At 41.2% G+C, this 23,913-nt stretch overlaps 4 non-coding genes across 4 annotated transcripts; all 4 read left to right on the top strand.

Annotated features, from left to right (window-relative positions):
* The first annotated feature begins 2,413 nt into the window (after positions 1-2,413).
* trnaa-agc (transfer RNA alanine (anticodon AGC)) lies at positions 2,414-2,488 on the top strand. The gene has a single exon. It is a non-coding gene; the product is annotated as a tRNA-Ala (tRNA).
* Positions 2,489-22,259: 19,771 nt separating this feature from the next.
* trnar-ucu (transfer RNA arginine (anticodon UCU)) lies at positions 22,260-22,349 on the top strand. Its single transcript is given in 2 exon segments — positions 22,260-22,296; positions 22,314-22,349. It is a non-coding gene; the product is annotated as a tRNA-Arg (tRNA).
* A 419-nt stretch (positions 22,350-22,768) lies between these two features.
* trnat-agu (transfer RNA threonine (anticodon AGU)) lies at positions 22,769-22,842 on the top strand. The gene has a single exon. It is a non-coding gene; the product is annotated as a tRNA-Thr (tRNA).
* Positions 22,843-23,501: 659 nt separating this feature from the next.
* trnat-agu (transfer RNA threonine (anticodon AGU)) lies at positions 23,502-23,575 on the top strand. The gene has a single exon. It is a non-coding gene; the product is annotated as a tRNA-Thr (tRNA).
* The last annotated feature ends 338 nt before the right edge of the window (positions 23,576-23,913 follow it).

Raw genomic sequence — 23,913 nt, 5'->3', positions numbered from 1 at the left:
GCCAGCATGGACCAAGGTTCCCGTTTCTTAGCATTTGCAGGTGATGTTGATTTTGCAAAGGGCCAACATCCTGAGGCAGAGGATTAGTTTTTGTTAATATCAATTTTAAAAGAATAAATAAATATAAGACATTGTCATATGTTCACAAGTCGAATAGTAATCAAACAAATGTTATATTTTGCAATTACAGTAGAATTACACAAGATTGCATAACACTGCATCATACTTGGTGTCACAGCCTAAAAATACACCGTAGTACCCATTATGTTCAGAGCATTGTATTTTGAAATTAATAATCTGTCAAAATATTTCGGGTTTGGTTGCTAGAAACTAAGCTGGTGATTAGTGAATGACGGTCAGGTGTGTATGATCAAAACTCCGGTGATTGAGATCGCTGATTGGTGGAAGTGCCTGGTGTATCTGTGACAATATGAATGTGCGTTCCAATAATTTTCATGTAAAATAATGTCATTACGGCATTCACCTTTATTTTCATCAGACTGGGTGTCTGTATGTACATTTTTGTCCATCAAGGATGTGTCACATCCTTCCACTGCAGTCTAAACAATTCATACAACATACATTTTAATGCAATGATATTACTTAAAGTCTCTCTCTGTAGGTAACATAGAACGTGTAGATGTACAAATTTCAATACAGTATATATACACACATTAAGAACTTTTGTATTTCAGTACAAATTCATGCAACTACTCAGTCAGAACACATAAAAGGTGCTCATTTGTTGCCACCTACTGTAGTAAATTTGTACAAAGGACAAATGGTAACTGCTAGTATTGGAACTAATAATTTGGATGAGCAGATTCAAAGCACTTGAGTTACTGGGATGAATCAAAATTCTACAGCTAAAAAGGCTTGGATAGTCTATTGAACTTACCAAGTTTTGCCTGCAAACATTTTCTTCTTTGTTTACTGCCTGTCGTTCAGGATTTTTGGTCAGCACCTTGGGCTACATTCAAAATAAAAACAGTACATTATGTATTTCATAAGAATTGTTGATGTGTGGTTTTGACAGTATCTTACCAAGTTATATAATATATTAACACCATCCTACCTTTTTGGCTTTCTTGAAGACCTTTAGTAGCGATACATAAATGCCTTTCTTGGACCACCTTCTTTGTTTCCAGCGCTCAACCTCTACCCTGTGTGTCTACATTTACAAATATGTTTGGAAACATTGTTGAAAACAGGATTACTTAATACTTAAGTTAATTAAATATTTTGGAGACAAATTATTACTCTAACTTTTTTCTTGCGGGTAGAGTCTGAAAACTCCTTCAGCAGGGCATTATGGGATATTTGATAAATATGGACAAAATCATCCAGCCGTGTGAGGCGGCGTCTTTGAAAGCGCACACGTTTCAGGTCCCACTGGCTTTTCTCCATAATGCCTTGCGTTTTGTTGTCATTGGTGTAATTCTAAAAAACAAAGTGTACAAAAAACAAACATTGCTGTTTTGAAATCTGTCAAAGAGGTATTAAAGAACAGATGCATTGTACAAACAATGAAGCACAGACCTGTGTGTCCAACTGACTAAGTCACTCATTTTTTTCCACGGCGGCCCAAATCTCCTAAAAGATATTGAATTGATTTACAGTAAATGCTTGCATTTCAGCTCATAAAAGTATTTTAGGTTAGTTGTATTTGTTACACTGTAATTATAAATTTAACTACTGAGTAATATTAAGTATCTACATGTCCTTACTATAGGGTTAGGATTAGGGTTTGGTATGGTTTAAGGTAAATTGCATGTAATGCATCGTTTGTAGTAGGGCTGTCAACGTTAACGCATGAGATACATTCAAAATAATTTAATGCAAATAAATTACTGAGGCATGTGAAATTGCGTCATTAACATAATTAATGTAACGCAGTTAGATGATATTAAAAGTCCATGCTGATTAGGCTACATCAGAAATGTTTTGCTTTAAAACACGAACTCTCTGTCATATTCTGTCATTGTATCTGAAGAGCTCGAGCCCTCCCGCATCGCGCTGTTCCTGTCTGAACGGAACGTCGAAAAATCCCACCGCTGTATGGCCATTTGGTGTACATAAATGAATTAATTATATGGACTCATATTGGTTATTTGTAGGGGTGTCCCCAAATAGTCGACGATTCAATGCTTCGATTCGAGGAGCCTGATTCGACTCCCAGTCTCACAGTCGAATATTGGCGGGGTGTTATGATCATGCCATTTTGGCTATATGGGGGTGCTCAGTGTCTGATTTCACATCGAACTACCGGTTTTCTCCCAATAAGTTAATATACAGCCTATTATGATAATGCTGTAAATAAGAATCTTAAAAGAAAGAAGCTTTAAATAAATATTTTAACATGTGTGAATAAATCCAACCACCCTTATAGATTAAAGTTTCACTTTCTAATCCAGCTTTCCTGTAGCTCAAATAGTAGAGCATGGCGCTAGCAACGCCAAGATCATGGGTTCGATTCCCAGGGAAAGCAAGAGCTGATAAAATGTAAAAAAAAACAAAAAAAAAACACTGTAACTTGAATGCAATGTAAGTCGCTTTGGATAAAAGCATCTGCTAAATGTAAATGTAATCCGTCACCGACAGAGGAGCATCTTGGCGGCAGGGATTTAAATCTTTAACAAGACTCAAATTGATACAGGCAGAGTGGAAGACGTATAAATAACGAAGATTTATGTGAGATAAATGAGTTAAATCCCATTGATTAAAAACCTGCTATCATATGCTTCATTCTACTGGTCATCTTCAGCGCGCACAGCTCAAAACAGAAATGCAGAACATTAACTACTGTCATATACATAACGTTATAATGAGAGCACTATTGTAAAAAAAAATGTTGTGAATTCTTAAGGGTTTCGCTGAAGTGTAATGTTAACCATCTTTTAATCAAAACATAAAACATGAATTACCCCGTTTGTATCTGCGAGGCGTCCGTTACACATTTTCCCTGTGTATTTATGACTGTCGAATGTCTGACTTGACTCTTGGTAATGTATTTTGCCCCGGACCCAAATATATGATTCAACTATCGGCATAATTCGAAAATTCCGATTTGACTATGAAAATCCTTAGTCGGGGACACCCCTAGTTATTTGGTGTCTTTTTGGAGTTTGCAAGTGTCCTTTTTTAGAAAAACACCTAAATTTACCTTGAAAAAAGCTGAAAAATATAGTTTTGTAAGAATCACAATTCAATCTGATGGTTTACTTTGCTGGATATAGGAAATTATAGCAAAATGGACGTGTTAAACAAGATAAATGGTGTATGCTTAATTTCACGATAAGTGTGCAAAAGGGTGCGTGATTAATCGCGATAAAAAGATAGTGTTTTTTTTTTTGACATTGTTGATTATTACACTGCTTCAGGGTGTTGAGTTGAGAACCCCTGTGCTAGGCATACACTTGTCTACAATACAACTCTTATAATAATAATAATAACTATTGTGTTTCATTCATTCACGCAAATTGTTAAATATTTGTTCAGCTATGTCTTTGTTAGTGTGGCATGAGCTTTGACACAAGCGATTAAATGCAATTGTTGCTCACTGCAGACCAAGCTGTTTCTAACAGGTTAATCTCGACTCCTGGACATCAAGCTCCACCCATTGGCTCTGCAGTGAGCAGCCTCTCATTCATTGCCAAGTGTCCCATATGTAAACTGTAAAAATGACAAATAAACAACTTGAAATGGCACTTATTGAAACATTAATCATAGTACACTCCCCCAGCATTAGTGCAGACCAAAGAGGCGCATGAGGCAAGAAGTATTTTACCAGACTGGGCATGAATGTGGCACAATGGTATTCATTTGGCTCCCCCTCGTCGTGTACAGGTGCCTCTGCAATGATGTGTTCAAAGTGCCTCTGAAAAGGTGTGGGTCCCATGTCAAACTGACAATTGATAACAATTGTCCCAAGTTGATATGTTTATTTTTTAAATATCATCGTCTTCTCTTATGTTGAGTAAGTCTTTGAAGTCAATAAATTATGGTTTTATTTATAATATGTTTCATAATTAGTAATTATCTACATTTGTGCTGATAGTTCCACAGAAATAAAAAAAAAGTTAACCTTTAACAACCAGTCATAAAAAAACAAAAAATATAAAAAAATACCCACCTCTACATCCTCATCTGTAATGTCTGTCATAACTCCAGAAATGCCTATGTTCAACATCTTGTTCTGGAGATTGCGGAAATGCTTTGCCACTCTGGGGGCTTGAAAAGTCCACCGTCATGGTTAAGATGTTAACCAGCTGGTGGCGCTCTAGGCGACCGCCCTAGCTTGCCTTTCCCTAGAAACGGAACTGTATATATATATATTATATATATATATATATATATATGTGTGTGTGTGTGTGTGTGTGTATGTATGTATATTATATATATATATATATATATATATATATATACATATGTGTATGTATATATATATGTATATGTATATGTGTGAGTGTGTGTGTACCTGTTTTTCTATTCAGGTGGGGACTTAAACCTGAATACACACAGACTCATGGGGACTCGTGTCATGGTGGGGACCTAAATTGAGGTCCCCACGGGTAAACAAGCTAATAAATCACACAGAATGAAGTTTTTTTAAAATATAAAAATGCAGAAAGTTTCCTGTAAGGGGTAGGTTTAGGTGTAGGGGTGGTGTAAGGCAATAGAATATACGGTCTGTACAGTAGAAAAAGCATTACGCCTATGGAGAGTCCCCACAAGGATAGCAAACCAGACGTGTGTGTGTGTGTGTGTGTGTGTGTGTGTGTAAACATATGTCTGTGTGTGTCTGTTTGTTCTGTTTATTGAATGCAATTTCAGTTATTCATATAGGTTTACAGGTGAAAGAATATGACATTTGAATGTATTTTGCTTGAAAATGCACTAGTTTGATAAAAATGCATTTTTCTCAGTTGTCCAAAATGTTGTATTTCTGAAGAAACCTTTGTGCATTCAAGTGGTGATATACATATATGGGTGTGTGTGTGTGTGTGTGCGTGTGTGATTAAAAAAAACAACAACAGAAAAAGACCAAAATGCAAAGAAGGAAGGTCAATGCTATAGTATAGTATAAATAACCTCTTATTTTGTTTTAAAGGGGTCATCGGATGCAAAATTCATTTTTACATGTTGCTTGAACTGAAATGTGTGTTGGCAGTGTGTGTACACAACCACCCTATAATGATAAAAATCCACCCAGTAATTTTTTTTTAAATCTCCATAAATAATAACTAGGGATGCACCGATACCACTTTTTCCAGTACTCGCCCAATACCGATACTTTTATTTTTGGTACTTGTCGATACCGAGTACAGATACATATATTTTCATTGCATTTGTAAATTTTTCAAATATTGGGTACAGAAACCAAAAGAGTATGTATAATGTTAGTTGATTAACTTAATTTATCAAATAGATACAGTCAAACCTGACCAACTAATACTAACACTTACCTATTCTATCTATTTAAAAAAAAAAAAAAACCTAGCTACGTGTACTGTGCTGGGCTAACTGAGACTTGTTATGGCACTTGTATACTGCTTCACTCTCGATGGTCTGATTGCTTCTATTGTTCTCATATTCTACATCGCTTTGGATAAAAGCGTCCGCTAAATGATTAAATGTAAATGTAAATGTAAACCAAAATTTATTCAGACACCTTCAACATTTCTCACATTATCACAGTTTAATCGCTGTAGTTTATGGTAGTAAAATATGACAAGAACTCAGAGTTAAACTGTGTCAGAACAAATTCAGCTCGATAATATCAGATAACTTTGATAGAAAGGTATGTGATGGATTACAATCAACCAAAATTATTCAGACAGCTGTTAGTATGACAATATTTACACAACTATCAGTACTTTGTCAAGCAACCCTTATCCTTAATGACAGCCTGTAGTCTCCTGGGCATGCTGTCAACCAGGTTCATGCAAACCTGAACTTCAGTTTTTTTTCCCCAGACTCGGTCTGAATAATTTTTGGTTCCAAATTTGTATCAATTTTATTGGTAGTCCACTGTATGAAGAATTTTTGGATATAATATGTCACAGTTTACTTTATTTTGCTATCCTCACTTACATAAATTAACTATAGTGTCCTGCACCCACTAAAAAATATAAAAAATTATATTTGGTCTCTGAATAATTTTTGGTTTGACTGTATATCCTTCGGTTATTTTCACACTTAATTATGCACATTAAAATGTATTTTACAAGTTTTTGTTACTTTCACTGTTCATTTTTTTTTTTGCTCTATGGTACATCATCTTTAATTCAATTGATTTGGGGCTGCTAAAATCACGCGTTTTGCTGTAATAATGCAGGGAACCACTCGTTATAAATCTCCTAACTGTGATATTTTCAGAAATGAAAATACCCAGGCCCCTCCCACAATTGTTGATTGACACTAGCGTTAACTAGATTTAACGTAGACCCAGCCTGAGTGAGCTGTCATCAGAGTTGTTGGATGTGATAATGAACATGGCAGTCGTCATTTACTCCCAACATCAGAGCCGCTGAAAATGCAATGGATTACTTTTGTTTTTAAAGGGAATGTGCCCCCCGATCTACCTAAATGCGTCTATGTTCATGCAAATCATTTGTGATCCAGCTTCACATACAGAAGTGAGCATAAGATTTTTTATGAATATTTACAAATCGCCTTTCCAAATAATGTGCTAGTTAGCAAGTTTCACGATGATTGCGGCTAAAGTTTGAGAACGGCTTGTCACCCCATGGAAGAGAGGCGTGGAGTTAGCAGAGCTTATTAGTAGGGACGGGATGATACACCTACCTCCTGATTCGACACTATCACGATACTTGGGTGCCGATACGATATGTATTTATCATGTATTTATTATCGTTTTAAAAAGAATCGCGATAGTTAGGTGAACCGATTTTTTTCTCCTACTCCTACTTATTAGCATTTAAAGGGACATGCACCGAAACGGGTCGCTGTGAACAGTGCTGTTTTTGACAAGGTAAAAAGGGTGTTGTTTTACACTACCATTGAGAAATTTTAACCAAAGTATGTTATAGAATTCAGCATCGCGTTAGTTCAGGCAGGCCACGTCAGTCAAGCTTTCCAAAATCAGGAAAGTGGTCCTGATTAAACTTTTCATTAAGACCCTAAAGTATCATATCAACTGGAAAATGGGCCTCCGATGACCCCTTTAAGTTAAAATTGTAGAATGTTTTTATAAAAAACAAAAAAAAACATGATGCCAAGACAAAGATGCCAAAATATGCTTATAGACAAATCTGACCATGCTATAAGGAAAAGACAAAGTAGGAGACAGAGTAATCATTTATTTCAAAAACAAAAAACATAATTTTTCAATAACTCAACGTAAAATACCAAACAAGTAAGAATAAACAATAAACAGACATTTTTTTCATTTGGAATCATCAACAAATCTTGCAGTAGGATTTTGATCTGACTTTGAAGTGTGTGTGTGTGTGTTGCCACATTGAGAATGTTGTATAGCCTCGCCCCTTCATTTATGTGTATGTATGATCTATGTTGGATTTATATATTTTTATTGGACCAATTAAAATATGCTCTGAATTGTATTATTTCCTATTCAATTCCTATGGATGCCCACTTTTGTCCACTTTGTTGAATCGAGTCGAAAGTGAATAATTTTTTTGTGTGTGTGTGTGTTCAGGTGGCAAACTTTGGAAAAGTAGCTACATCTTGTACCGCTCAGATAAAGGAAACTATTTAAAATAAATAACTAAAAAAAACTTTTTGCCCAAATTTGTCCCGAATGATGCTTGAGGTTTAAGAGAGTAAAGTGCCCTTTCAGTCATATTGCAGTACCCTGGAAAACAATTTCAACCAAGGGGGAAGGTAAAGAATGAACTACTACTGATTGTCTTGAGACTGCTGGCTACCTGCAACACCTGCTGGTGGACCAATTTGCAATACACTTATTTTTGCAATTTCAACTGAGGGGGAAACCCAGCACCCCCCGGAACACGATTTCACCCCAGCCCCAGCGTGCCACTGCTCTAGGGATCAGTTTTTGTGAGATATTGTGTTTTCCATAAATGTGTGTGTAACTAAAATTTGTTGTGCATAAGGACACAAATATGGTTACAGCAAGCACAAAAAAACAAAAAACAAACAAAAAAAAAAACAGCTGGGACTGCATTTCCAACACAAAGGGATATTCAAATTAAATGGAAAAAAAGCAGCACCTCAGCTGAACCAATTCAGATGGCTCGACCAACATAGATCCACTCTATCACCGCTTGCATCTTGTATAAATTTTACCAACTAAGAAATAGACTTTATTTTTCCAATGTTAACCATATGAGATAACTTTAATGTAACTGTTCATTCACCCATTTCAGTTTCTGAACCTAGAACCTGAACCTAAATGTTCTGCCAAAATTGAGTGTCTTTCTTATGTTGAACACAAAAGAAGATATTCTGAAGAATTTTCGTAACCACACAGTTGACGGTAGCCATTGACTTCCATATTATTTTTTTTCCTAGTATTAAATGTTGACAAAATGTTTATTTTTGGGTGAAATATCTCTTTAAAAGTTTATGATGTGTACTTTACTTAATGCAGCAACAATAATGCAACTACATACAGTAGGTCTAAAATCTTACAATTTGTAGAGTTATTCTGAAATAATAATAATTATTATTATTATTATGACATTTTTAGAAAACACAGATGGACAAAAAGTCCCTCAACAGAATGAGACAAAACTACAAGAAATGAGCAGACAGAACACATAACAGGACATAACAGAAACAACGAAGAGTGGAGGGCCATAACACCAGGTCCAAAAAATTTCTGTATAGAAATAAAATGAAAAAGCTGGAAAAAAAATAAAGCCGCTTCCTGGTTCAAACCACTCCAGAGACCATGGACAGATGTAATTTATGAAGAATTTACTCAGATCAGTCGTGGTTGTGTGCTGTGCTTTAAGTACCATCATGTTAAATGCTTTTTTCAAAGCACATGCCACCTGCACATTAAAGACTGTAGCAGTCTATACATTTACAATATAAAAACCCCCAATAAAAATCACAAAAAACCACTGGTACACCCGTCTTTGTTGCTCGTAACGGAAACATAACGCACAAAAAAAAGTGACCAAAATAATCAGACAAGTCAAATATCTACGAAAGGGGAAAATTGCATAGACCCTCACACAAGGTGTGTGAGTAATTACTATTATCAAGCCATAAGAAAATCAACAACAGAAGAGATTGTGGCAAGCAACATCTTGCAATCCTTGACTAAAGATGCGTTAAGGGTCATTTCTAGTGAACTGAAAAAAGCACCAGGCTACATGACAACAATCATGGAGCTTACACAAAAGGTACTAAAAGAATGCGCTACATCTGATTGTCCTGAGACTGCTGGCAACCTACAACATTTGCAAGTGGACCCATTTGCTGTACATTTGTACACACAATATGGTTTAAGATTTTGGCCCAGCATCTGAAAAAAAAACGACACTTCACCTGGATGCCACAGGTAGCGTAATCTCACGCATTCCCAGTCAGCCCAAGAGAACTCTACTATGCTCTTGCACTGCCAGGAAAGAGAAAAACAAAACATGCCACAACTTCCAGTGAGTGAGCTCATATCAAATCAGCACTCAATTCCAACTTTGGAAACATTAAGGGCCCTTGATCAAATAACATCATGCCAGGTACATCAAGTGGAGACTGACTTCAGATGGGGACTAATTTCAAGTATCCTTCTGGCATTCAACAAAGAGATTTGCCATATCTACAAAGAGCCCACCAACAGTGGTGATCTTCAATTCACAGTCTTACATCTTTGCTCTTCACATATTGTAAAGCAGTGGTCTCAAACTCAGTTCCTGGAGGGCCACAGCTCTGCAGAGTTTAGCTCCAACCAGCTCCAAATCACACCTGCTTGGAAGTTTCTAGTAATCCTGAAGACCTTGACTAGCTGGATCAGGTGTGTTTGATTAGGGTTGGAGCTAAACTGTGCAGAACCGTGGCCCTCCAGGAATTGAGTTTGAGACCAATGTTGTAAAGGCAGTGTGCCAGGCATTTTCAAGAAAGACTGACAACAAGGCTTTAAAAGACTATGCCACCTACTGCTTTGCCTTGTTGAAAAACAGCACACATCTAAAAGAGGCAACAACTGTATTCGAAGATTCGAAGATATGTGTGTGCTCTTCATCAGCAGAGGAAATGGATGTGGTGAATGCAGCCAAAACTTTCCTGGACCTGAAAATAATGAAGACCACAATAAATATAAATGAGGCACAAATGATACCAGAGGCCACAGAAACATCTGAAAATGTAACTACAGTGTGCGGCAGATTGCCATTCACATCACCGTTTATAGCAGTTTTGGACAGGGCCAATAGCCTCCACCTCAGTAGCAAGAAAGGAAACAAAATTTACTTCCTTGTGAACCTACATGAGCATTTTCCCCTTCTGGAGTGGAGTTCTTCTTGGGGATCTTAGTCGGTTTTCTGAAATCAGCACAGCTAGTAAGCAAATAATCCAAAACTAGAGAAACTAACTGTCATGTGGAACAGTGGTTTTGGATTGTGAAAGAGAGCATCCTTCAAACAAAAAAGTACCTGCGTCCTGACTTCATGCAGAAAAGGTATGGATCCTGCCTGCCCTGACCATTACCTGTTTTTGGATTACTCTTTTGCCTTGCCTTGGATACTGTTGTTTGCTGTTGTTGGATCCTGTCTGTCTTGACCATGATCTGTTTAATAAAGCTTGCGTTTGGATCTTATCTCCATTGTCTTGCCCACGTTCGTTACAACATAGTACTGTTGAGTAGATTTGTTTGGTCATTGCACCACCGGTGGTGATCTTAGGAAAAGACGATCAAAGGCTATGAGTTCATTTCACTTCATTTACTGTATACCTTTGGAACTTTGTCCCAGTTGGTGACGCGAGCTAAAGAAATTTGCCTGGTCTCAATGTCAGGCACTGAATTTTGTTGTGTAAAACTGGTATCGCTTTCATAGTCTTTTGAATGGATAAAATATACAAATCACTTTAATCACCCCCCATTTCCATCCCTGACTATAGAATCATCTCATTGCATAAATTAGTACACAGACTAATTATCATGTATTTTTTTCTCTTTTAGCACTGTGACTCTGGATACTATTGGAGAGAGTGCAGGTCTGCGGAATTCGTGACAGTGCTTCCATTTCCATGGGTCCCCTGATGTTGTCTGAAAGGATCCAAATAGTTTTTTTCTCATTTAATTCAGTTGTGTGATGAACTGATTATGCATTTTAAAAAAATCTGTTATGTCTTTTTTTTTTTTATCTAGTACATATTACTTAGTTATTTTTATTGTTCTAAGATATTTAGGCCCCAGAACAACAGAATATATCCACAGATCCAAGTCTGTGTGGGTCTTTGATTTTATTATTTGTTTCTCTGCTAAATGTTCTGATCTTTTTCTAGAATATTTCACAGAGAGAAATATTTGTACAAAGAATGCTTATTGTTTTACATGCATCTCATCTCTTTCTAAATGTATGTGATACTGACACCACACTGCTATAAGCTGGGTTTCTCTATACCATTCCAAACCATGTAGATTGTTCATTATTAAGTAGAAAGTGTTTTATTAAGTGCATCGTTTTGGGAGCCATTTGGTCCAAAGGTACTGAATAAGGACATTCAAAGATTAAAGTTTATTTTGATTTTAAAGTGTGGGGTTGAATCATTAGGAATATCAGAAATGATATCTGGAGTATGACAACATTCTGTGTAGTTATAATGCCCTTTGACTGTGCAACAGTATAAATAAACAGTGTCCATTGTCTCTGAGTTTATGGTTTATGCTTTTGTTCCCATGCTCTGGGCTAATGTTGCCCTACCAAAATTTTTCCCCTATGGTGGGTCGCAGCAACATGTATAAGATGATGAGGAGGAAGAATGAGAACAAAAAGGAATAAGTGAAGAACAAGCAACCTGGTCTAATGGGAAAAACATGGAGGAAAAAAACAGAGTTTAAAGGTTAATTTTAAATGTTGTTCAAATACTTACAGATGCTGTGTGAATCATTACATTGGCTTGTGAAAGCCACCCTACTGATATTCTATTTAAGCTTATTATTATTCTTCTGTGACTTCTCCTAGAGCTTTAAAGCTAAAACCACCAAACTCACCTCTGTAACGCAATGGTCCTTGATCACACACAAATAAAATTTAATTCCAAAAGTCTTTAATGAGTAATCCACAACAGAAAACTCAGAAGAAGACAGGCAAGGTAACACCCGTGAAACACTGGGTGCTTCTCAATTCTTATTTGTGCATCCTTGTTTCCTTTCCTCGCATCTTAGCTCCACCCCTTCAGGATGTGAGGGAAGGACGCAAGGAAAAGACACAAGGACGAAGGAGTTGAATCAAGTGAAATTATATTTCCTCGCTCCCTTTTGCGTCACTTCAAAGCATCGTCAATTAATGATGACTCTACACCGCTGAATTTAGCTTGCACAGTTATTCTTGAACATTAGAGATAATTATTTATATTGTAATAGTTTCAATCTCCACAAAATGCCACATTTATCCAAACTTTTTTATATTACCAGTTATTAACAATGAATTATTCCCAGTTATTAACTGCTTATTATTTGTTGAATAGTATTAAAGTTTAATTTTCTTGTGTTTTGATATAATTCTGAAACTGTCCTACTACAGTTGTTGTATTTTGACATACATTTGTGTCTTTACATAACAATAATGATGATTATAATAATAATTAATAAACTGTGGAAAGAATACCATTTTTACCCAAATTACAATTAGGTTAGGTTAGGTTAGGTTACTTTATTCATACCCGCAGGTAAATTTGTCTTGCAGTAAAGTGACGATGACAACCATATTACATAACACAAATTCAAAACACATTTAAGAGCATAACACAACAAATGACAAAAAACAATACATGATAAATAATATAAATACTCCAAGACTCCCCCATCCTACAGCTTATTTAACACAGTTAAAACAGCGGGAACAAAGCTGTTTTTATGTTTTACACCTTGGAATTAAAAACCTCCGTCCAGAAGGAAGAAGCTGAAACTCACTATGCAAAGGGTGGGAGTCATCATTTAAAATAGAAGTAGCCATTCGTTGCAACTGTCTGGTATACAATGAAGTTGGATCCAACTGTGACTCACCCACCAATCGACTCGACCATTTAACTATCTGGTTTAGAGAATTTCTCTCTTTTAAAGATGTTTGACCAAACCATACGACCAAAGAAAAGGACAAAACTGATTCAATAAAAGCATGATAAAACATGATCATTAACGTTCGGTCAATATGAAATTGTGATAATTTCCTCAAGCAATACAAGCGCTGGTGACCTTTTTTACACACGGCTGCACAATTAGCTTCGAAATTCAGTCTATCATCAATAATAGTACCAAGGTATTTATAAGATTGCACGTACTCAATAGTCTGGCCTCTGATTTAATTAACTTTGTTCATGCGAGTCTTCCTTCTAAAATCAATGAGCATATCTTTAGTCTTTGATATATTAAGCTGAAGGTAGGATTTCTCACACCAGTGAACAAAGTCATCGACAACTGGGCCGTGGCTAATCTCATCCTCCTGAAGCAGACTAACAATAACCGAATCATCTGCATATTTTATGATGGTTCTATTGTCATAGCTGCTCTGACACATATTTGTGTAAAGAATAAATAATAAAGGTGACAAGACACACCCTTGAGGTGACCCAGTAGAAGAGCTTTTTCGGTCAGATAAAGTACCATTTACCCTCACTCTCTGTGTCCTATTTGTTAGAAAGTCAAGAATCCAACCTAACGGGTTATTACTTAACTCAAACTGTTCTAAAAGCCTTCTGGTTAAAATGTGGGGTTGAATTGTGTTAAAAGCCGAAGAAAAATCTATGAATAAAAGTCTAGCATGTGTCCCATTCCCATCCAAATGTCTAAAAAGCAAGTTAAAACCCTTGTGCATTCTTCGGTCATTTCTGACCGGAGAATTTTACATTTTGAATTTTTAAAAATCGTAGCTTCACCAGAATGGTACGAAACTCTGTGACTTTTATGGCACTTGGTATGTGAACACACAAAAACATTGAGGGCATGATTAGAAAAAGTTAAGTGGTCGTAAAAAAAATAGTCACACCCATGGTCTTCGGTCAAAAATGACCGACCATAGGAAATGAATGGGAAACGGGTAAAAATAACAAAATACAGAACATTTTTGTGTGTACAATCTACAAATCCCCAACAATGCAGAAAAACATTGCACAGCAACGAAGGGGTGAAACTCTAAAACATCTAGAGTGCAAAATCAACACATCCACTCATACACATGCGCACACACACACACTTGTACACACACACACCCCAATGAACTGGTGTGCCTGTAACACAGCAACTATGTAAAATAAAATCAACAATTCAACTACAATGCAGTTAAAAAGTGGACAACAAGGAATGGGTTATACTCTAAAACATCAAGAGTGTAAAACAGATACATCCACTCACAGACACACACACACATACACAATTATACACACTCAAATGAATTGGTATGGCTATAATCATATAGCCAAAATGAGTTAGAAGAGTGAAATAAGAGGTTGAAATCAGATCAGACCCTGAAGGATTAGGCTCTGATAAAGCATTCCTCTTCATTTTTGTTACATTTTTATAGTTTTTTAATGTTTTGTATAACAAAATGCTTTCTGTGTTCAGGGTTGACTGTAGTAATAATAATGCAAAAACCTATATAATAACCTATATAATAATAATAATGCAAAAAAAATATAAACCTTGACAAAAGGTAGTCTTTGAGAATGCCTAAATATAGATTTATATCCACAACCTAATAAAAGTAAACAATTATGTCTAAAAACAACTAGGGAATTCACAAGACTCTCTATAGAGTCCTATACAGGCAACTAGTGGTTACACCATGAAATTACATGTTTTTTCTTTCTTTGCTCACACCAGGAGGTGCTAATCTGCATTCAAAAATTGGATTTTAAAGGCCTAGTGTCTATTTTCATCTGAAATACTGCATAAATTTGAAAAATAATTTTAAAAAAATTTTAAAAACTAATTTTTGTACTATTTTCAATGGGAAAAATGTATCATAATTATTGCATAAATATTAATTAGTACCATAAAATTCTCTCAAAATACAAAAGAAAAAATATTATTGAACAAAAATATATTAGATTGATTTTACTGAAGAAAAAAAAAAAAAAATTTCAGGTGTCTGGTCACTTTTGACCGTGAAGACCATGGGTGTGACTCCCAAATAAGGAACGCACAGACTTATTAAGCAATGTGACTGTAGCATCTTCCACTCCTCTATGAGGCCTATATGCAAATTGCATGGGATCCAGAACATACTCAGTCTGCCTCAAGATCTCAGACCTGACCAATTTCTCAAAAATCTTCATTAAAACTGAGGTCAGAGCGACCGGCCTAAAATCATTAATAATTTTTGGCTGACTACATTTTGGAACTGGGACAACCACTGCATCTTTCCAGAGATTGGGTACATGTTGTGTCTATAGTGACTAATTATAAATATCATGAAATACAAAATTTAGGTCTTTTGCACATGATTTAAGTAACCGACCACAAATATTATCAGGTCCAGGGCTTTTGTTCACCTTTACTGAATTAAAAGCCTTTTCAACATCCTGAAGATCAATGTTGAAATGCTGAGTTAAGGTTAAGACTCATTTCCTGAATTTCTTTGCTAAAATCAAAATGATCAAAACGACAATAAAAACTATTTAAAACATTTGCAAATTCAAAGTCAGAATTAAAACATAACATATCCAACATAACATGAGTGCTGCTGTTTGAATTATTAAGGCCTGCAATACTTTTCATACACGCCCAAGCCGAACCAGAATTATTTGCAGCCATCTTGTCTTCCAGTTTTACTTTATAATCTTGTTTGGCTTTCAAAATTTCAATCTTCAGCTCTTTTGTAGCCAAATACAAATCAGAGGCTGCTCCCTGTTTAAAGGCAAGTATTTTCCTTTGTAAGCAGAACTTCACAGATTTAGTAACCCAGGGTTTGTTATTAGAATATATTTTAAAACGCTTACTGGGAATTATCATGTCTCTGCAAAAAGCAATATATGAACATGTTACATCCACCAGTGAATCCAAATCATTACCACAGGACTGTTTAAAAATGTCCCAATCAGTACAGCTGTAACATTCCTGCAAGCAGGACACAGATTCTTCAGACCATATTGTTATGTCCTTGATCTTTACTTTCTCTCTCTTTAAAACAGTCTTATATATGGGCAGTAGATGAATGCAATTATGGTCAGCAGAGCCCAATGGAGGAAGCGGGAGAGATTTATAAGCATCCTTCACTGACCCATAACAGAGATCTAGAGTCTTACCCCGTCTGGTTGGACAGGAGACATATTGCTGAAAAGTTTTAAGTGTCTGTTTGAGAGAAACATGGTTAAAATCGCCAAGAACAAAGTTAGGTGCATCTGGTGAGATCGACTGCAATCTCTGTACTACATCAAAAATAGTACTAGAGGCAGAGACAGAATCCGCCTTTGGATGAATGTACACAGTTGTTTTAAAAAGTTGAGGGAACTCACGGGGTAAATAGAAAGGACGCAGTGAAACCGCTAAAAGTTCCACATCTGGCGTACAAACATGCTCTCTGACAGTCACAGACGTACAGTATCGTTTGTTGATATATAAACATACCCCGCCTCCTTGAGTTTTCCCCGTTACCTCTGCCTGCCGATCCAGACGAAAAGGAGCTCCAAATCCATCAATGGATAAGTCAGTGTCCCGATCGCACTCAGTAAGCCACGTTTCAGTAAATGCCATAATACAGCAGTTCCTAAAATCCTGCTGGTAACGAGCATTTCCCTGAAGTTCATCCACTTTATTCCTCAGGGACTGAACGTTTCCCATAATAACCGAGGGCAGAGGGACCCGGGTGAGCTGCTGCTTCCTCAGGCGTATTCTAACGCCACCTCGTTTACCCCTCTTCCTCCTCTTCTTTTCCACACTCCTCGGTCCATGAGAATCTCTCAGAATAAAATTCGGTAACTCCGGTGTAAAGTCCATTTCCTGAGCCAAACTAACAAGGTTTAGCTGCAGTAACGTATCTCTGGAGTACTGTGTCCTCACGTGGCATACAGTCCCACGGATATTGCAGGCAAACAACAAATATAAAAAAAGCCCCAGCGTGACAAAATAAGAAAAATCCATTTTTGCCAACTATAATCTAGGAGCACTTATTCTTGTAGTGAAGACAATAAAAACGTTAAAAAACGAACAAAATAAAACCACATAAAACACAAGGACACCAAAGTCTCATTCACTGCCGGTCGCTGCGTGCGCATGCGCCCAAACTCGTACGTGACTCGTACGTGACAAATTACAATAACTTCATGCTTAATAGTCACACCTTACGCAAAGGTGTATCTTTGTCCATGACTCCTCAGGAAGCCTCCTTACGCCGCGATCCTTTACTTATGTAAACTTCCAACAGAACATACTTGTCACGGGTTGTTGGAGCCAGGGAAATGAGGAGACGAGGAATACCTTCAACAACACAGTCTTTAATGATACACAAACGTAGGGAACACAGGAACTCAGGAATGACGATTAACAGCCGACGTGGAGACAGGGAAACACAGGGCTTATAAACAGAAGGAAATCAAACAAGGAGAACTGAAACAGGTGGGGAACAATCAAACACGGAAGGAGACTAATCAACTCATAATGACAGGAACAGGAAGACCAAATATGGGCACGAGAGGAGGGGAAACACAAGACACAGGAAGACAGGACTGACAATACTCCCCCGCCTCGGCCTCTATGGCAGGAGCCCTACTACCCCCAAAAATTTTCTTGGGGAAATTAGGGGTAGTTTCAAGCAGGCGTTCAGGGGGAGCAGACTCTTGGGGCCGCTCTGGAAGTGCGGACTCTTAGGGGTGCTCTGGAAGTGCGGAGAAAGGAAGGCCTGGGGGGCGCTCTGGAAGTGCAGGCTCTTGGGAACGCCTTCGTGGCGCAGGCACTGGGGGGTGCTCTGGCAGCGCGGAGCTGGACGGGACCAGCGGAGACTCTTGGGGGCGTTCGGGAAGCGCAGAGAAAGGATGGCACCTTCGTGGCGCAGGCACTGGGGGGTGCTCTGGAAGCGCGGAGCTGGACGGGACCAGCGAAGATGTAGGAGGGCTGGACGGGACCAGCGGGAACGACGGAGAGCTGGACGGGACCAGTGGAGACGTAGGAGGGCTGCGGGCTAGTTCCGGCTCGGGCCCGGACACCTCCTAGACAAACAGCCTCTCTCCAACACAGTCCCGTGGTGTCTGGGAGCTCCATGGGATGGTGGAGATTGGCCCCGAGCCGGAAAAGGTGCATGATGCCCGCGGCATACCCCTGGCGAGCTGACAGAACTCGGCCGCATACTCGTAGAATGGGAGATTCAGGCGGGCAAGGGCGAAGATGCGAGCAGCGGCTTCCATCGCCGCGGGAGAAAACCAGGAACAACAAAACTTGTAAAAACCGGAAAACAAACCGGGGGAAACTGGCGTAGCGGCCACTGTTGTGGTTTAGGTCGGCTGTTCTGTCACGGGTTGTTGGAGCCAGGGAAACGAGGAGACGAGGAATACCTTCAACAACACAGTCTTTAATGATACACAAATGTAGGGAACACAGGAACTCAGGAATGACGATTAACAGCCGAAGTGGAGAAAGGGAAACACAGGGCTTATGAACAGAAGGAAATCTAATCAACTCATAATGACAGGAACAGGAAGACCAAATATGGGCATGAGAGGAGGGGAAACACAAAACACAGGAAGACAGGACTGACAATACTAATATTGTTATTTTAAATATGATTGCCAAATTGTATATGACATTTGTAATTTTTTATTATGTATATATTTATAATTAATATAAATGATAAATTACTAAATAGGGTTTAATATTAATTATAATCTATTAATTCATCTGTCTAGTAATGTCTAAAAATGTAATAATTATGTCTGCCAAGCTCTGATAATGTATGGAATATTATATTAACAGACTATCCAAATTTTAATAAAACAATAGGCCTATAGCCTACCTTTAGAAGCATGGATGTGTCATCCCGACTGAGTTGTCAGCGCACATTTTTAAGCTATCCAGCACCTGGCCCGCGAACCGTTGGCCTCTTCTCCGGATGCTGTGATCCTCTTTGTCGCCCTCCTAGAGACCAAGATTGCGGGCAGGCGCCGTCTATTTTTAGACATTACTAGACAGATGAATTAATAGATTATAATTAATATTAAACCCTATTTAGTAATTTAGCATTTATACTAATTATGAATATATACATAATAAAAAATCACAAATGTCATATACAATTTGGCAATCAAATTTAAAATAACAATATAAGTATTGTCCTGTCTTCCTGTGTCTTGTGTTTCCGCTCCTCTCGTGCCCATATTTGGTCTTCCTGTTCCTGTCATTATGAGTTGATTAGTCTCCTTCCGTGTTTGATTCTTCCCCACCTGGTTCAGTTCTCCTCGTTTGATTTCCTTCTGTTTATAAGCCCTGTGTTTCACTGTTTCCATGTCGGCTGTTAATTGTAGGAGTGCCTGTCTGGCTTCTGGGCTTCTGGGCTTCTGGGCTTCTGGGCTTCTGGGCTTCTGGGCTTCTGGGCTTCTGGGCTTCTGGGCTTCTGGGCTTCTGGGCTTCTGGGCTTCTGGGCTTCTGGGCTTCTGGGCTTCTGGGCTTCTGGGCTTCTGGGCTTCTGGGCTTCTGGGCTTCTGGGCTTCTGGGCTTCTGGGCTTCTGGGCTTCTGGGCTTCTGGGCTTCTGGGCTTCTGGGCTTCTGGGCTTCTGGGCTTCTGGGCTTCTGGGCTTCTGGGCTTCTGGGCTTCTGGGCTTCTGGGCTTCTGGGCTTCTGGGCTTCTGGGCTTCTGGGCTTCTGGGCTTCTGGGCTTCTGGGCTTCTGGGCTTCTGGGCTTCTGGGCTTCTGGGCTTCTGGGCTTCTGGGCTTCTGGGCTTCTGGGCTTCTGGGCTTCTGGGCTTCTGGGCTTCTGGGCTTCTGGGCTTCTGGGCTTCTGGGCTTCTGGGCTTCTGGGCTTCTGGGCTTCTGGGCTTCTGGGCTTCTGGGCTTCTGGGCTTCTGGGCTTCTGGGCTTCTGGGCTTCTGGGCTTCTGGGCTTCTGGGCTTCTGGGCTTCTGGGCTTCTGGGCTTCTGGGCTTCTGGGCTTCTGGGCTTCTGGGCTTCTGGGCTTCTGGGCTTCTGGGCTTCTGGGCTTCTGGGCTTCTGGGCTTCTGGGCTTCTGGGCTTCTGGGCTTCTGGGCTTCTGGGCTTCTGGGCTTCTGGGCTTCTGGGCTTCTGGGCTTCTGGGCTTCTGGGCTTCTGGGCTTCTGGGCTTCTGGGCTTCTGGGCTTCTGGGCTTCTGGGCTTCTGGGCTTCTGGGCTTCTGGGCTTCTGGGCTTCTGGGCTTCTGGGCTTCTGGGCTTCTGGGCTTCTGGGCTTCTGGGCTTCTGGGCTTCTGGGCTTCTGGGCTTCTGGGCTTCTGGGCTTCTGGGCTTCTGGGCTTCTGGGCTTCTGGGCTTCTGGGCTTCTGGGCTTCTGGGCTTCTGGGCTTCTGGGCTTCTGGGCTTCTGGGCTTCTGGGCTTCTGGGCTTCTGGGCTTCTGGGCTTCTGGGCTTCTGGGCTTCTGGGCTTCTGGGCTTCTGGGCTTCTGGGCTTCTGGGCTTCTGGGCTTCTGGGCTTCTGGGCTTCTGGGCTTCTGGGCTTCTGGGCTTCTGGGCTTCTGGGCTTCTGGGCTTCTGGGCTTCTGGGCTTCTGGGCTTCTGGGCTTCTGGGCTTCTGGGCTTCTGGGCTTCTGGGCTTCTGGGCTTCTGGGCTTCTGGGCTTCTGGGCTTCTGGGCTTCTGGGCTTCTGGGCTTCTGGGCTTCTGGGCTTCTGGGCTTCTGGGCTTCTGGGCTTCTGGGCTTCTGGGCTTCTGGGCTTCTGGGCTTCTGGGCTTCTGGGCTTCTGGGCTTCTGGGCTTCTGGGCTTCTGGGCTTCTGGGCTTCTGGGCTTCTGGGCTTCTGGGCTTCTGGGCTTCTGGGCTTCTGGGCTTCTGGGCTTCTGGGCTTCTGGGCTTCTGGGCTTCTGGGCTTCTGGGCTTCTGGGCTTCTGGGCTTCTGGGCTTCTGGGCTTCTGGGCTTCTGGGCTTCTGGGCTTCTGGGCTTCTGGGCTTCTGGGCTTCTGGGCTTCTGGGCTTCTGGGCTTCTGGGCTTCTGGGCTTCTGGGCTTCTGGGCTTCTGGGCTTCTGGGCTTCTGGGCTTCTGGGCTTCTGGGCTTCTGGGCTTCTGGGCTTCTGGGCTTCTGGGCTTCTGGGCTTCTGGGCTTCTGGGCTTCTGGGCTTCTGGGCTTCTGGGCTTCTGGGCTTCTGGGCTTCTGGGCTTCTGGGCTTCTGGGCTTCTGGGCTTCTGGGCTTCTGGGCTTCTGGGCTTCTGGGCTTCTGGGCTTCTGGGCTTCTGGGCTTCTGGGCTTCTGGGCTTCTGGGCTTCTGGGCTTCTGGGCTTCTGGGCTTCTGGGCTTCTGGGCTTCTGGGCTTCTGGGCTTCTGGGCTTCTGGGCTTCTGGGCTTCTGGGCTTCTGGGCTTCTGGGCTTCTGGGCTTCTGGGCTTCTGGGCTTCTGGGCTTCTGGGCTTCTGGGCTTCTGGGCTTCTGGGCTTCTGGGCTTCTGGGCTTCTGGGCTTCTGGGCTTCTGGGCTTCTGGGCTTCTGGGCTTCTGGGCTTCTGGGCTTCTGGGCTTCTGGGCTTCTGGGCTTCTGGGCTTCTGGGCTTCTGGGCTTCTGGGCTTCTGGGCTTCTGGGCTTCTGGGCTTCTGGGCTTCTGGGCTTCTGGGCTTCTGGGCTTCTGGGCTTCTGGGCTTCTGGGCTTCTGGGCTTCTGGGCTTCTGGGCTTCTGGGCTTCTGGGCTTCTGGGCTTCTGGGCTTCTGGGCTTCTGGGCTTCTGGGCTTCTGGGCTTCTGGGCTTCTGGGCTTCTGGGCTTCTGGGCTTCTGGGCTTCTGGGCTTCTGGGCTTCTGGGCTTCTGGGCTTCTGGGCTTCTGGGCTTCTGGGCTTCTGGGCTTCTGGGAGACCCTGACAGTGCTGTCAACTTTTTGAACCAGGCATCAGTTGCACAGAGACCTGAGGATCCATCTTTCTAGTTCACATAGCGTGCGATCGTCACCGAGCTGAACGGGCACAAACTAGGAAGAAAAACCTTCATGTGGGGCTCTGTGGCGCAATGGATAGCGCATTGGACTTCTAGGCTGCCGGGTGAGGCGATTCAAAGGTTGTGGGTTCGAGTCCCACCAGAGTCGTGGCTTTTGGCTTTTTGTTGATCCTTATATTGCACAGTGTTGCCCTCAGGCAACAGAAAGTTTTGAGCAATCACTGCTGGATGTTTTAATGCACTGAGTCACCCTCCCAGAGGTGTAGCATGGTGGTTGGCACCGTGGCTTAGTTGTTAAAAGCGCCTATTTCGTAAAAACAAAAGATCCTGGGTTCGAATACTTCGGCAGCCCTCGTGTCCCTCAAGCATGTGCTTTTCTGAGAACGGAGCGCAAACAGGGATAGCGAGGAGTGCAAGGGCAGCAGGCGATTCCTTTTCTAAACCATCCTGACTGAGTTGTCAGCGCACATTTTTAAGCTATCCAGCACCTGGCCCGCAAACCGTTGGCCTCTTCTTTGGATGCTGTGATCCTCGTTGTCGCCCTCCCAGAGGTCAAGCTTGTGGGAAGGTGCCGTGGCTTAGTTGGTTAAAGCGCCTGTCTAGTAAACAGGAGATCCTGGGTTCGACTCCCAGCGGTGCCTTTGGCTGTTTGCTCGTGTGTCTTTGCGGAGCGTCAGCTTTTGAAAACCACCCATCAGCTGTTTTTGAAGGATGGCACACCACGCAAATGCACCACAGCAGTGTGGCGCCGTGGCTTAGCTGGTAAAAGTGCCTGCCTTGTAAACAGGAGATCCTGGGTTTGAATTCTAGCAGTGCCTGTCTGACTTCTAGGCTGCTGGGTGAGGCCATTCAAAGGTTGTGGGTTCGAGTCCCACCAGAGTCGTGGCTTTTGGCTTTTTGTTGATCTTCATTTTGCACAGTGTTACCCTCAGGCAACAGAAAGTTGTGAGCAACCACTGCTGGATGTTTTAATGCACTGAGTCACCCTCCCAGAGGTGTAGCGTGTTATTTGGCACCGTGGCTTAGTTGGTTAAAGCGCCTGTTTCGTAAACAAAAGATCCTGGGTTCGAATCCTTTGGCAGCCCTCTTATCCCTGAAGCATGTGCTTTTCCGAGAACGGAGCGCAAACAGGGATAGCGAGGAGTGCAAGGGCAGCAGGCGATTCCTTTTCTAAACCATCCTGACTGAGTTGTCAGCGCACATTTTTAAGCTATCCAGCACCTGGTCCGCGAACCGTTGGCCTCTTCTGTGGATGCTGTGATCCTCTTCGTCACCTTCCCAGAGCCCACACATGCAGGCTGGCGCCGTGGCTTAGTTGGTTAAAGTGCCTGTCTAGTAAACAGGAGATCCTGGGTTCGAATCCCAGCGGTGCCTTTGGCTGTTTGATCGTGTGTCTTTGCGTAACGTCAGTTTTCGAAAACCACCCATCAGCTGGTTTTGAAGGATAGCACACCACGCAAATGCACCACAGCAGTGTGGCGCCGTGGCTTAGCTGGTCAAAGCGCCTGCCTTGTAAACAGGAGATCCTGGGTTAGAATTTCAGCGGTGCCTGTCTGACTTCTAGGCTGCCGGGTGAGGCCATTCAAAGGTTGTGGGTTCGAGTCCCACCAGAGTTGTGGCTTTTGGCTTTTTGTTGATCCTCATTTTGGACAGTGTTGCCCTCAGGCAACAGAAAGTTGTGAGCAATCACTGCTGGATGTTTTAATGCACTG

The sequence above is a fragment of the Onychostoma macrolepis genome, chromosome 04, assembly GCF_012432095.1.
Source record: "Onychostoma macrolepis isolate SWU-2019 chromosome 04, ASM1243209v1, whole genome shotgun sequence".
Lineage (NCBI taxonomy): Eukaryota > Metazoa > Chordata > Actinopteri > Cypriniformes > Cyprinidae > Onychostoma > Onychostoma macrolepis.
Note: the sequence above shows the minus strand (reverse complement) of the source record. Positions and strands in the feature narration are given on the sequence as shown.